The sequence below is a fragment of the Mustela nivalis genome, assembly GCF_964662115.1.
Source record: "Mustela nivalis genome assembly, chromosome: 3".
In the NCBI taxonomy this organism is placed as follows: Eukaryota; Metazoa; Chordata; class Mammalia; order Carnivora; family Mustelidae; genus Mustela; species Mustela nivalis.
Window position 1 is genome coordinate 91,033,105 of NC_139022.1, and position 15,118 is coordinate 91,048,222.

Consider the following 15,118-nt stretch of genomic DNA (forward strand, 5'->3'; position numbering starts at 1 on the left):
CTTGTGTTTTGTTTCATTTAGTTCTAGAAATGGCAGGAAGAGTGAGCAACTTTGGGCATATAACTGCTTGGCCCAACCGTTGTAGAGGTAGTTGAGGAGGAAGCCCTCCCAGAGCTAGTGATTGCTTGGCCCTCCACAGGAGGCTAGCTGGCAGAAGGTGTCTAAGGGAGTGCATAATATTATGGATGATATATCTACTTATAATTACAACAACCCTGAGGGTGAGTGTTATGCTTCTCACTTTACAGCCGGAGAAACAGGCAGATTGCCCAAGATCTTGTAACAGCAAGCAGTCAAACCAGAGTTGGAATCCAGATCCATTTACTTTCAAATTCTATGCTCTGTCCAGTGTACTACTTGCATTCCCTCATGCTTCAATTTAAAGTACAACCACCCTCCCCCCCAAAAAACAGTTGATGAAAGTAATACAAAATTCTTGTGGAAAACACTGAAAATACAGAAGACAAAATAATCATCTATAACCTATAGGCCCAGAAATAATCATTGCACTAAAATCTTTTTAGGTTTTTGATAGTAACTATATCTTGTAGTTGTTCTGTAAGATTTCTGCATAGTTGAGGTGATGATGGAAATACTGAGCTTATGCTTTTGTCATTGGTGAATATATCAGAAGTCCTATTCTCTGTCAGTATAAACGTTTATGGTTCCAAAGAGTACCTGGATCTAGGATAATGTATTCTGGAAGCAGCAGGTCTGTGGTCCTCTCTCTCCATTTACTGGGGGAGAAGAGGTGTGCTTTCCTTAATAAGAAAGATGGCAAGTAGGGGTGCCTGGGTGGTTCAGTGGGTTAAGCCTCTGCCTTCGGCTCAGGTCATGATCTCAGGGTCCTCGGATCGAGCCCCACATCTGCTTTCTGCTCAGCAGGGAGCCTGCTTCCCCCTCTCCCTCTGCCAGCCTCTCTGCCTACTTGTGATTTCTCTTTCTGTCAAATAAATAAATAAAATCTTAAAAAAAAAAAAGAAGAAAGAAAGATGGCAAGTAAACTAGCCTAATCTTGTAAGCACACTAATGAGAGTTCTCCCGACGAATGAAATGATTTTTGTTGGCAGGAGAGTCCTTAGCTATGGAATAATCCTTTAAGCCAAAAGTACTTTGCTGTCTAGAATTTCTTGGGTAAACAAATCTGGAATCTATGGATTTATAGGGCAGGGGTCTCTGGAAAACGTCATGTAAATGACATAATTTAATCATATATCATAATTTCTATGATGTAAATATCTGAATATAAAATGGAGATGTTTTAGATGTTTCCAGAACTAAGCAACTGCTTCTGGGTAAGGAAGGTGGCTGCATATGTTTCTCGGTGACTTCATCTATTACCTTGGGCCAGAACACCTCTGACGCAGGTTGATAAAGATCCAGGGAGTGTGATGGGAATTCTGGATCCCTCCCACTTGTACTTGTACCTGTACCTCTTCATTACTTTTATCTTTGAAACTGTTAGTAAAGCTTGGAACTTGGTAAGATCTCTGATGTGTGTCAGTCTTATTTGAAAATGTGATCTTTGTTGTGTCTTGTGCTGTCTCCATTCATCTTCATTGCCTCATTGATGACATTTCAGTCACACGATAGTATTTTCTAACTAAATTTTACTACAATACAAAACTCTAATCAAATTATTGTCGGTGTTTCATGCCATTTCTTTTGACTGATGCCAAAAGGACTTTGCTATTCTCTACTTTTTAATACAAGAGAAAAAGAGAAAAAAGGGGAGGAAGTAGGAACTGAAGGAATCTTATCACCTGGACTTCCTGCAATTCCAGGATCTTTCTTTGCTCTTTGGGTCACTGCTGCTGCAGCAATCTTTCAATTCCTAGTTCTTGCCCTAGACACTCCACTTCTAGAAAGCCCACCACTGGCCTCTTGGAAAGTCCAATCAAACTCCTTACTTCTTCCAAAGCGATTAATTCTTGCCCCAGCTACCTGAGAAATCTCTGACAGCATGTTTCTGCCAGAAGATACATTCCTAGCATTCCGAATCGAAACTGGTGGTTTTAAAAGTTAACTAGGATTCTTAACTAGGAGTTCATGGAGAGAATTTGAGGGGAAAGGGTCAGTGAATTTGGACAAGACAAATTTACCCTTATATTCTCTCATCTTTAACCAAAATTTATCATCAATTTCAATTTTTAAATGTAAGCAAAAACCAAAACTCTTATAGAAGACACCCGATGGAAGCACACTGCATTGGAATGAGCTTTCCCTTAGTAAGAACTGTGTGGGGCTTCTCTGTGAACATGTTCTCCTCTTTTTAAAAAACGATGGTCTCTTGTTCCCTTTTTCTATTCATATTTTCTACGGGGTGGAGTAGTATGTGAAATAGTAGAAGAATACTTGCCTGGGGATCAGTTGGTCTAGGTTCTTACTTTTGCTCTGCTTATTGGTAAGTCAAAGGGCTGCACTCAATGGTCTTCATCCCTATCCACTTAGCCTTCTAGGAATTCTTTTATGTTAATGGGAAGTGCCGTTCAGTAAGTCAAATGTTTTATTTCTAGTGAGAAAGTTACAATATTACCTTCACCCCCTACAATTTCAATGCATTAATGAAGTGAAAAACTAACCATGAAAAGCAGGGCATATAATCCTTTTTCCTCCGTGTCCCTCAACCTTTCTGGAGTATAACTGTAGGCAGTACAAGCTGGCTATGGAAAAATTCTACCTCGTCAATAGCTTACAAATGAAAGAAAGTCAGGATATAAGTAGAGAGGGACAGTTGGGGAGTGCTTTGAACTTTGATAGCCACTGTTTAGCAACAATATGCCCATATTGCAGTATGCAGAGCGGTCTCTTTTTTTTTAAGATTTTATTAGAGAGAGAGCATGTGCACACAGTGGGGGAGGAGGAGAGGGAGAGAGAGAATCCCAAACAGGTTCTACCCAACACAAGGTTTGTTCCCACAACTCTGAGATCATGATCTGAGCCAAAATCAAGAATTAATCCCCCAACTTAGCCACCCAGGTGTCCCCTAGTATGCTTATCATATAACCTGGGACACGCATACTGCTCTCACTCTTCTGAGCTCAGACACTCAGACATGTGGAGAGAATACTGTCTGCACATAACATTTCTCAAGGTAACTCTGATTTCACACTTTTTTTTACTCCTAGAAAAGAAGAGCTAAAGCTGTGTAAAGAAAGCTTTATGAGATCTGTTAGGAGTGGGGAGGAGATGCTGAAATTCATGGGCCATTATAATTATTTCCATTGCCTTCATTCTTCTCCTGTTATATATGCCTTGACTTTTAGGCACCCACAAATACAGTCTTCTCTTTAAAGACCTTCCACAAATGCTCTAAACTCCAGGTTGAGGGACAATCTCAAAGGTAAAGTAAAGAAGAGAGCAATGTGCAATGGAAGTTCCTGTCTACCTAAAGCTGAGGGGAGAAGTGCCCCCAAAGCACCGGAAATGAGGATTTGGTGTGACTATGTGATTTGTACACGTTTTCTCAACAAAATCACATATAATATTTTCATACAGAACCAGCAAGCCATTCAAAGATTAAAATGAGTAACAACCAGAATGGGGCCCTATGGATAGACCCTGTAATACTAATACTAATATTCACACTAATACTCATACTCATACTAACACTAATGCTACTACTACTACTAATGATAATGAAAGTGGATTAGAAATTGGAGAAGTAATTTTTAGAAAGTTGATGTAAATTATACTGCAAGAAGAGCTGCCTATCGAACTGGAGAAAGGGTCTAGAGGAATTGTTGTCAGGGTCTTAAAAATGTTTTCTATGACAAAAAGTAAAGTCAGAGAAAAAGATTTCAAAGACGCAATAGAAAGGTTCAGAGAAAAATGGAAAGGCAACAGAAAATGATGAAAAAGGGATGCCTGGAGAGGCAACAGAAATGATGAAAAAGGGATGCATGGGTGGTTCAGTCGGTTAGGTATCTGCCTTTAGCTCAGATCATGATCCCGGGATTCTGGGATCAAGTACTCATTGGGCTCCTTGCTCAACAGGAGCCTGTTTCTCCCTCTGCCAGCTGCTCCCCCTGCTTGTGCTCTCACTCAGACAAAGAAAGAAAGAAAATCTTAAAAAAAAAAAAAAAAAAAGTAAAATCACCTTAACCTTAAAAAAAAAAAAAAGAAAAAGCAATGAAAAACAACACAGAAAGAACAAATGTGACTAAAAACAATCATATGTATAATGGCAGGTTTGACAACATCACCCAGAAAAAAGTAGAAAAAAACCAATGGCATAAAAAAAGAGATTATAGACAAGATACTGGATATGGAAGAAAAACAAAGGAGATCCAATATATATTAATTGACATTTCTGAGAAAGAGAACAGAACAGATGGAACAGAAATGATTTCAGTAATATAAAAGAAAAGAGTTTCTGTCAATTAGAGCAGAATCAGCACATTAAAGGGTAACAGCATGATCTAGTAAAGTTTGGCACAATATAGTCAACACCAAGCCATATCCTTAAAAAGTCATTGAATATGAGGTAAATAAAGATTTATATGGACATGAAGAAAAGAAATGAAGTCACAAATAAGGGGAATGTCTGCCTGACTTCAGACTTCTTCATAGCAATGCGTGATGCCAAAAGATGGTGAAGGAATGCCAACCAAGTTTTGAATAAAACAAAGTGTCACTAAGTCATTTATTAACTGCAAGTTCAAGTCTAAAGGCCATAGATATTCTCAATAATGTAAGTACTTAGGCAATACAGTAAATAGGAGTCCTAAAAAATCCAATCGACCAAGAGAGGATTCAAAACAAATGTAATCAGTTTAATGAATAGGGTTGATCTTGAAATATCCAAATTGAAAATCTTTATTCACATTCTCCAGTCTTCAAACTGTCCCAGTCAAATCTTCCTTTCTTGTTCTTAGAACAATATCTTAGCTTGATCTCATCACTTTTCCAGTAATTTCAAGTATTCAGACTCCAACGAAACTTCTTTATCTCATATTCAATTTAACTCTTATTTTCTTTTCACTCTAAGGTTGGGCACCTATGCAAGATGAGGGGTACCAGAATACGCCACCCCCAAATATGCCTCTTTGGCATAGGAATTATTTGGAGTGAAATACAAATGATCACCAATACACTAGGAAAACTCTTTACTTCCCCTTAGCTGCCTAAAAACAGAGCACAAATTTTCCCTTTGGTAAAATACATTCATACTTATAAAGGAAATTTCCATTTGTAAAGATGGCTTTATACCAGGAAAAGAGCTACTCTCAGAGACAGCTCTTATCATTGGTCTTATCTGCATAACAAGACAAACCTTATTAATCTTACATTTCCTCCTGAAAGAAGACCTCAACTCCCTCCATTTTGACCTCGGTCTGTACATTCTAATTGATTAGGTTCTTCTTTTCAGCTTATCTCTTAACTCAGGCAAAAGACCCTGCTGGCAAGGAGGTCAAAGCATCCCGTGATGGGAACCAAACTACTTCCTCAAGCCCTGACGACAGCAAGACCCCCTGTGATTGACCCCAAGACAATGATCAACCTGACCTTTACTGCCCAACCGTAGTATGAACCCACAGGTATTCTCACTTGAGAAACAGTCTTAGAGACATTAGTCGGCTGTTGTCCAGGTGATAGCTTCACTGAAATAAATTCCTTTCTTATTTCAACACCACTCATTTCTCTGCTTCTGGATTTTATCAGCAGAGAGTGGCCGAACCAGGTCTGTTTGGGACCCCTGGAGCCAGCTGCTCTTGCACTCCTGCACCTTGGTTAGGCTCCTGTCACTCCTCCCCACCACAGACCTCCAAACCCCTTATCTTTTGTTTAGCCCAAGACAGTATGTAAGTGCATGGAGCACTGGGTGTGGTGCAAAAATAATGAATACTGTTGTGCTGAAAATAAATAAACAAAAACAAAAACACAAACAACAACAAAACAACCATCTGAACAATCAACAGCCACGAAAAGAAACATCACCTACCCTGAAGCAGAGTTTCCTGAAAATAGAGCTGCCATAGATCCTCCTCCCAAAGAGTTTCCCATTTGGGAGAAGACATACTTAGCACCAGGAAGTTTACACTCAGCTGTCCACAAGCATCAGAAAAGCCCAAGAGATTCTTCTATACTTTTCCATTGATGCCCAGCGCCCCTCTGCCTTTTTGTTAAGTTCTTTTAAAAATCCTTACCTCTGGTCCTTCAGCGAGTTACTCATTACTAGTGCTCCCAAGTGCCTTTGTAAATAAATACAAACTCTTCTCCTATTGATCTATTTTCAGTTAATGTGTAAGCTCCCAAACACCTGAACCTAAGTGAGTAGAGGAAAAGTCTCCCCCTCAACACCTACAATGCACAGGGCAGCCCCTCAACAACAAAAAGATGTATTTTAAAAATTAAAATATGTGTTGAACAGAAAGTTTTTCTAAAATTCAATAATTTATCCAATCTTACCACAGTTTTGTTGTGGTTATTAAAAATGAAGTGAAATAAAGCTAAATACTTAAAAATATATAGCTCTTAGACCATGATTCTGGTTTTATCAGATTATCTCTATTTCTTCTATCTATGTATGTCCGTACAGAGATGTTTGGAATGGTGTTCACAGTATGAGTGATGATTGGTAGGTATTTCTGGATAGTGGGATTTGGAGTGATTTTTTTTTCTTCTTTCTTTCCCTTAATCCTTTGAAGTTTATTTTTCAATAATGATGAACATAATGTTTACAAAAACAATGGATTTTCTCTTCTTTCCCAAAAGAAAAGCAACAGCAAACAATAACAAAACCTTTTCAGCGGTTCTCCACGTGACTCAGGAGAAAAGTCCCTTGTCAGGACTAAAATAAAATGACACAAAAATCAGTAACGAAGGCCAACAAGACATATGTCTGCATAGTAGAACAACATTTTGGGGCTGCTTGAAATAACTTTTCTGGGCTGAAAGGGGCAGACCAGTCGTCTCTTAAACTCCTTATTCTTGCTCTCTTCCATTTTCTTTTCTTTTCTTTTTAAAAAAGATTTTATTTATTTATTTATTTATTTGACAGAGAGAGAGAGAGAGAGAGAGATCACAAGTAGGCAGAAAGGCAAGAAGAGAGAGGTGGGGAAGCAGGCTCCCTGCTGAGCAGACAGCCAGAGATGTGGGGCTCAATCCCAAGATCCTGGTATCATTACCTGAGCCAAAGGCAGAGGCTTAACCCACTGAGCCACCCAGGCACCCTTCTCCTCCATTTTCAAGAGCAAAAACACATAAAAAAGAAGGCCTCTAAAAATTCTAATAAAATTTCTCTTCCTCCATTCCATGCCATTCAGGTGCTGGTCTGTTAGTGTCCCGGGGATTATCTCATTGTCTGTCTCACTTTCTCCATTCCAATCTGTCCTCAGCACATGCAATGGAGACCCGCCATGGAGTGGAGAGAGAGAAAAGGCATCGCTTGCAGTTAGTTCCAGACCTCTTTCATGGAAGAACAAAGCTCTTTCATCCCCGCGTCTTCTATTTGCACAAAAGTTGCAAGAATTATTTTATCCCTAAAAAATTTTCTTGAATAATTTCTACCTACTGGATGAAACAATGGTCCCTTTTCACTTTTAAAGGGACTGAAAAATAATTTTTTTTTTTTTTTTTTAATGGGCACCAAAGTAAAGCATATGTGCTCTATTTGGAGAATGCAGATGCCTCAAGCTGTGGCATTTCTTTCTCCAGCTCTCAGCAAGTGGCCATTTAGACTTAATTGCTCCTCACAGCACAGTCCAATTAAGAACGGGCATCAGCAGGGTAAGGGCTATTTGTTAATCCATAAAAGGTATGAGAGACAGTACTTGTTTTGCCTGCGGTTTTTATTCACATGTTTGGGTGAAAATCTAAACAGCTGGAATGCTCAGCAAGTGATATGTGTGTGTGTTTAATCTGTTGGTTATGGGCAAGACAAGGGTAGAAACGTATTTCACAAAAACCAAACTCTCCCTTCCCATACAAAGGAGAATTCTGTCAAGATAATGCTGAAGCCAACCAAAAAGTCTGAGATTGAAAATTGTAGTGGGGCGGGGAGGAGAGCTGGCTTAGAGTAGAAACCTGTGAACCAGGAGGGTTTCTCTGCAACACGCGGATGGCTTTCATCCCTGGAAGAGTGATTTCCCTATGAAAGCACAAAACTCTAGCAGAACATATTGTGGGTTGTTGTTTTAGCATTCGTTTTTAATTTTTTGAGAAATTGCTTTCTGTACATCACTTTGATGTGCTACAGGGAGAAATGCCATTCTACACTGGGGACAGGATAAACTGACAAGAAATGGGGAGTGTGGGACTGACAATGTGCGTCTTGAAATAGGATGCAAATAGGCAAACATGGGAAGAAGCATATATACTATGATACTGTTATTCCCTGCTAGCTGGAAGACGTCCACACTTCCTTCTGCATGAAAAAGACTCTGATGGGCCACATCCAGGCCGAGGGGCATCAACTGGTCTCTCACAAGTCTCGAGACTTCCATTATCAGAGAAGGGGAGGATCGAAAACACCCCAGAATAACCTGCCGGTAAAGAGGCTCCTGAAATCCTGCAGTCATGTGACGAGATATGTTGTCTAGAAAGGTCAGGCGTAAGAAGGCTTTGGGAATTTGGGAAGGTAGGAAGAAAGGATATTTGATAGCTTTGCCTTTCCAGAGCAGAGTGAGATTGGATGCCAAGGACCTTGCATGATTTACGTGTTGGTTGGGCTTTGAAGACAGGCAGAACTATCAGTCCATTTTCTTGTTTCTTCCTCCTGAGTTTCCTCCTTTCCTAACCCCAATCCCCTGAGAGATTCTGATCCATTCATAGCATGCGTGACCTCCTTGACCTTCGCTCTCCAAGCACAGAGAGAAAACGAAGACCTGAGCAATTATTCATGCATCCAATGTCCAGCGGTCCATCAACCTACATAGCAAGGGCTAGGGATTTGTTGTTGTTGTTGCTATTCTTCAACTAAATGAAAGCCTTTCCCCCTCTTTGGTTTTGTTTTTACCTATCAATTTTAAACCGACATAGCTCTGATGAGTGAAATCTTTGCTGATTTCAGGACCATATTTATCATCATATTAATGATTCCTTTCTGGAAAATGCCCTCACCCACCTGCCTCTCAGTCTGTATCCTGGTGGGCTGCTGGCTTTAGGTAATGATATTTACCAGGCTCATTGAAATGTCACACTTAGGACTGAGCCCTATAAATTATTATTGTGCTCGTGTTATATTGTAAAGATAAAGGTCAGATCGGAGCTCAGATTTATTCACACCCATGATGTATTTCTGAGAGAAGAAAAATAAACTCTTGGGTTTCTCATTTGAAAGTACCTACAAATGAGGGTAGGGTGTTCTGTTTGTTTTTGCTTTTCAACAAAGGAAAAGAAATGAACATAAAATGAGTAGGTTTTAGAATAGAGGAAGAAATTTGCTCATCTAAGGTATATAAGGACTGTCTTCCATTTTCTGCACATTTTCTGACACTCCTTCTGATAGGAAGACTAAAGGAAACTACTGAGAATTGAGCACTGTGTAGTGACAGAGTAGGTCATCCTCACTCTCCCAGGATTCAGATGGCCCTCTGGTTTCATAAGGAAAGTTGTTTTCTGGGGGTGTCTGGGTGACTCAGTCATTAAGCATCTGCCTTCAGCTCAGGTCATGATCCCAGAGTACTGGGATCGAGCCCCACATTGGGCTCCCTGCACAGTGGGGAGCCTGCTTCTCCTACTCCCCCTGTTTGTGTTCCCTCTCTTGCTGTCTCTCTCTCTCTGTGTCAAATACATAAATAAAATCTTTTTTTTTTTTTTTAAGAGAGAAATCACAAGTAGATGGAGAGGCAGGCAGAGAGAGAGAGAGAGGGAAGCAGGTTCCCCGCTGAGCAGAGAGCCCGATGCCGGACTCGATCCCAGGACACTGGGATCATGACCTGAGCCAAAGGCAGCGGCTTAACCCACTGAGCCACCCAGGCGCCCTAATAAAATCTTTTTAAAAAAAGAAAGAAAGTTGTTTTCTGGCTAGAAAGCCAACACCGAAGCTGAGCACCTTTGTGCACAGTTAGTCATGAAGTACATGGCTTTTACCTTCAAATGAAGCTTCAAAGAGCAGATTCCTAACTAGTACTAGACCCCACTAGCCCTAAACCCGAGCAGGCAGCTCAGTCAGAGGGAATGGTGACTGGGGATATTAACGGCTGAGGGTGGCCTTCAGGTGTGGTTGGAAAGTAAGTGTTGGGCAGTGTGTAATGCATGTTACCTGTGTTTTTGCTGCATCCAACTCTCTGAATAAATCACAGGCTGAGTGTTGCTAGCTGTCAGCACTTAATAAAAAGCCTCTGACCATCTACGTCAAATGATTTTTCTTCCCATAGAATTTGGCTTTTGAGCTTTGAGAGAATCTACTGGGCTCACCCCTATTTGTTTAACCCCAATCAAACTTTTTTTAAATTTATTTTTTATTTTCAGCATAATAGTATTATTTTTGCACCACACGCAGTGCTCCATGCAATCCGTGCCCTCTATAATACCCACCACCTGGTACCCCGACCTCCCACTCCCCGCCCCTTCAAAACCCTCAGATTGTTTTAAGAATTATCTTCACGTGGAGAATGAATGTGTAGACTTCCACACTACCTTTTACTTGCCTCTCTCATTTTTGTATTTTCTCCTACTCCTCTTTCTCTTTTCTTCTCTTCCTCCTCCTTCCATTTCCCTGTTGAGTCTCAGTGTCTTTATTTTAATATGCTCCTCTTCTGATGTTCTCTTACATATTTTTCTTTGTTTTCTTTATTTTTATGTTCTTTATTCACTCATACATAGTAATTACCACAACAAACTCTAATGCACTAACTTTGTGATTTGCACTGTACTGTACAAGGATACTTTGTGCCGGATTCTATTTGAGGTATATGTAAATCTTTGCTATTTTCATAGGAAGAAGAAAAATATGATCAGGTTTTTAAAACGTTATAAATAATACACAAATTAGGAACTAATTAGGAACTAAAAGAGGTTACCCTCTGTTATTCCACCCATAAAAGAATATTACCTGATTCATGTTCACATTTTCTTTTAGTATTTCTTTCTTATCCTTCCCAACATTTACAAAAAGAAGTTGGAGAAAAAGCCTCCACTATCATTTTTTCTTTGGTTTTACTTAAAGAAAAAAAAAAAACAACAACAACCATTATTTGTGAAAACAGTAATTGCTGCTGCAAATAGCTTTCTATGAGTGAAACGGTTTGTCTTAAAGGAAACAGAGGCAGGTAATAAAAAGTATGGACAATTCATCCCAGAGAAGAGAGGAATAGGGGAGTGCCACCTGATACTCCTCTCTCTCTGACTAGCCATTTCCTTCCTCATGGTTTTCCTGTGTTTTCCTATTCCTCCCTAGATGGAGTGTTTTTGATGTATCAGAGAGTTCACAATCCTTTTCCAGAGACATTAGCAGTGAGTTGGAATCACAGCAGTATTGTGACTTCTTTACTCAGGACTATGAGGCTTACTTTCAAACAAGAGGCTAACAGATAAGCTCTGCTAAATGTTAAGTCATTTGCAAATCACCTCTCCTTCTACAAGAATTTATTGGGTGGCAACTTCTCCAGGCACTGTTTTAGGCACTGGAATACATGACTGAACAAAAAACCTCAAGATCCTTGCCCTTGTGGGCCTTAGGTTTAGTTGGAAAGAGAAACAATACATAATAAATCTAATATATAAGTTCATTATTCAGCTGTACTACATAAAAGAATAGTTATCTTCTATCCATCTTAAGTTCATTGGGTGGGGTTTTATACATTAAACTGACAGGAGGCAGATTAAAAAGAAGAAAAAATAAAATTCCTGAGCACGTGCATCACATGTATACAGGGGAGTATCTGGAGATGAGTAACTCAAAGGGATAGTTAGAACTCAGGCTTCTATAGCATCTTAACAAAGAACAATGCATTTTTGGGGAAATGACAAGAAAAAGGAAAAGAACTTTGAGTTTCAGGGTAGCCAATTGTCAGAATACAAATATAAGGGGTAACTAACAGAAGATAAAGGCTAGTTAGTGAAGTTTGTTAGGTAAGTTCCTCTGATGCTGTCTATGGATTGATAAAAGTGTAGAGTTATCTCTAGTGATTAACTTCTGTCCTTCTTGGTAGAAAGGGGAGGGAGGATATCTTCACAAATTTATGCCCTGTTGAGGCAAATAGTGGGAGGACAGAGAGCTTTTCTTACATTTGCTTCTTCCAGAAATTGCCTTCAGCTCAAAATAATCCTTACACCAAAATTGCATACTTTGGGGTGGCACATTCTGCCATGCTTCACAGTTTATTAGAAATCTGTGAATACTATGGAAAGAAAGAAAAGGAAGAGCAAAATAAGGGGATCAGAAATACACCAGTGTCGCAGTTTTAGGATAAGTGCTGCCTAGTTGGCCTCATTGAGATGGCATCAGAGAGACTCCCTTCACATCTGGACTCCACAAATGCTCCCAGCAGTATTAAAACAGCTGGCTCACAATCAGCTTTGCTATAGATTACTTTACATGATGTGGGAGGAACTCCTGTCTTATAAAAGGAGCTACTAAGAGAAGAGTGGGAACAGGGTTACAGTTTTTATCTATTTCCTCCTAGTGTAGAAAAGAGTCATGAAGGTACAGAGAGACTGGAGGCTTTCGAACATATTGGGGATGTGGTGTTATTTCTTAGTGCTACTTTGATACAAATTTTTTTTGGTTGATGCCTCATTTCTGAGCCACTAGGTGGTATCCTCAGAAAACCATAATTTCGATTTAGAGATGCCAGTGCAAAAGTATGTTGCAGAGCTTCTGTGGAGAGTTTTTGTTCAATCCACTTGAGGTCTGTGAGTGTTTGGGTCTATGTGCATGTATGTTTGTGTGTATGTGAGCAGAACTGGTCTTTTTGTGTTGGTAAAAGATGCTATCTCTGTTAAAGTTAGTATAGATTTATCTTCTTTTATACAGATAATGATTTGTAATCATTGCCTTATTCATATATTCAGTTATGTTAATAATTAGAGTTTTTTATATTTTAAATTGTGGAACTGATTCAATAGCATGTCTCTTTTTGTGCAGTCTAGAGTAAGGTTCTTAAAATTGGTTGTTCAGAGGATTTCTAATGGAGACTGACTATTTAATTCCCTTCTTTGAGGGAACTTGGAGTCTGATAAGTAATACGTCAGAAATGATTATGGAAAAGCAAACCATGAATGTGTCCCAAAAGAATAAGTATGTCTTTGGGAAATGAAAAGAATCTCCTGAATTTCCATCCTGTCACATGTTAAATTGAGAGCCATTTAGATGAGATCACATCCTCTGCAATGCCCAAGTTGGATGTCTGAAAACAGATTATCCTCTACCCCATTTCTTCTGAATGTGCAGGCAAGAGCGCCTACTGTTTTCCAATATACTTTTTGTTTGGTTTAGCTGGGGGTGGGATGAGTTGTTATAGGATTTGTAATAAGCTGATGGTAACCCTTCCGTCCTTCCTTCCTTCCTTCCTTCCTTCCTTTGAGTAATAATAAATCCTCTGGGGATCAGGCTGTAGGACAAAATGTAGAGCCACACTTTTGCTGAGAAGGAGCTAATGTGGGATCAAGGTGTGGGGAGGGGTAAGCAGTCACTCTTTCTGTCTGAGGAAAAAGGAGGGCTCGGTGTGGAAGGGTCTGAGCTCATTTCAAGTTCTCCAGGCATTAAATATGAAGGAGAAGTTATCAGAAGCTATAAAAGAAGGAGGAATTGTGTAGGTCTGGTTTTCTCCTTCTACAAACTTCTTGCTGGCAAAAGCAAACACCAGCTTTGGTGAGTGCTTATCTGTGCTGTTTAGGTTAGCCAGCCAGCCTCTGTGCGCAGGCCTTGGGCCCCAAACTTGTGAGTTGGAATTCCTGCACCCTCCTTCGCCATGTGGCTCTGGTCCAGGCCCTTTACTCACTAGGTCTCTGTTTCCATCTAGAAAGTAAAGATAATATTTTATGCCCACAGAAAGAAAGTGGGTGAGAGTTCCATGATTTGTAGGGGAAAGGAATTAATGCTCTAATTCTTCTTGTCATAACCCATATACAGAAAAATAAGGACCTCTGAGAGGTAATTATGTAAATTACAAAAAGTTTTTAAAAAATTATATGGGTTGGATACAAATATAAGATATTCTCGATTTTTGCTGCCTCCATCTGAAGAACACATTTGATTAAAACCATTAAAGGACCAGAAACAATTTCAAGCATTTTCCTCTTCCTGGTGGGTTTGTTACTTGGACAATAAAAGCTTAGAAGAAGTTCTGGGTTATAACACATTATTTGGGCCTAGAATGAAGACTAACATAAGATTTTCATTCTATCCTAATTTAACAGTGTGCCTCATTTGCAAGACTTAGTGACATTAAAAATAGCAAATTTATTATATCTGTATTTTCTTATGATTTTGTTTCTTTGAGCAAAGCTGAGGTGGTCTGCTTGGCTCTCACTTTTTTTTTTTTTAATAAAGAATCACATTTTAGTCAATGTAAATTATCCGAGGGCTGGCGATCAAGGAAATAGATTATTCAGCTCGTTTTCTCCCCTATTTTCCTTTGATTCCTTACAGAGACTGTGCTACTTATTAACACCTCTGTTAGAGAAAGGACAGAGAAAACAGAAGAAAATGAAGGAGAGTTGACCATATTATTACTAGTTAGTTAATGAGCGATAGGGCTCCATGAAGGAAGAGCAGAAATTGCACCAACTAAAGAAAGGACAGTGAATTTTTACTGAAACAGGTTTCCTGACATATATCCCTGATAATTCCTCACACCTGCCATCTCTGTACCTCCAGCTTATTAAGGTGTGTAGGTAAGCACTGAGTCAATCTGTACTGCCACTGTGTGGGGCTGACTTCCAAGATGGCTCCCGTTGACTCCCACCTCCCAGTGTTCTGTGTAATCCTCTGCCCTGGAATGACTTGGTTCAAACCAATGAAATACTGTAAAAGTGATGGGTATGATATTTGTGATTAGGTTTCAAAAATCTCATCACTGCTTCCCCATTTTACATGCTTTGATGAACTAAGCTGCCATGTCTGAGAGGACTAATGTGGCAAGAAACCGAGTGTAGTCTCTGGCCAACAGCCAGAGAGGAACAGAGGTCCTCAGTCCAACAACCTGTGAGGAAAAAATCCAGCCAACAA

The 15,118-nt window shown here is 39.6% G+C and overlaps 1 long non-coding RNA gene across 6 annotated transcripts in view; it reads right to left on the reverse strand.

Annotated features, from left to right (window-relative positions):
* Window positions 1–6,114, reverse strand: part of LOC309862249 — a 103,946-nt gene extending 97,832 nt beyond the window's left edge. For all 6 annotated transcript variants that reach the window (XR_014310375.1, XR_014310376.1, XR_014310377.1 and 3 more), the window contains exon 1: window positions 5,945–6,114. This is a non-coding gene — a long non-coding RNA (uncharacterized lncRNA). The remainder of the gene's footprint in view (window positions 1–5,944) is intronic.
* Window positions 6,115–15,118: the final 9,004 nt, after the last annotated feature.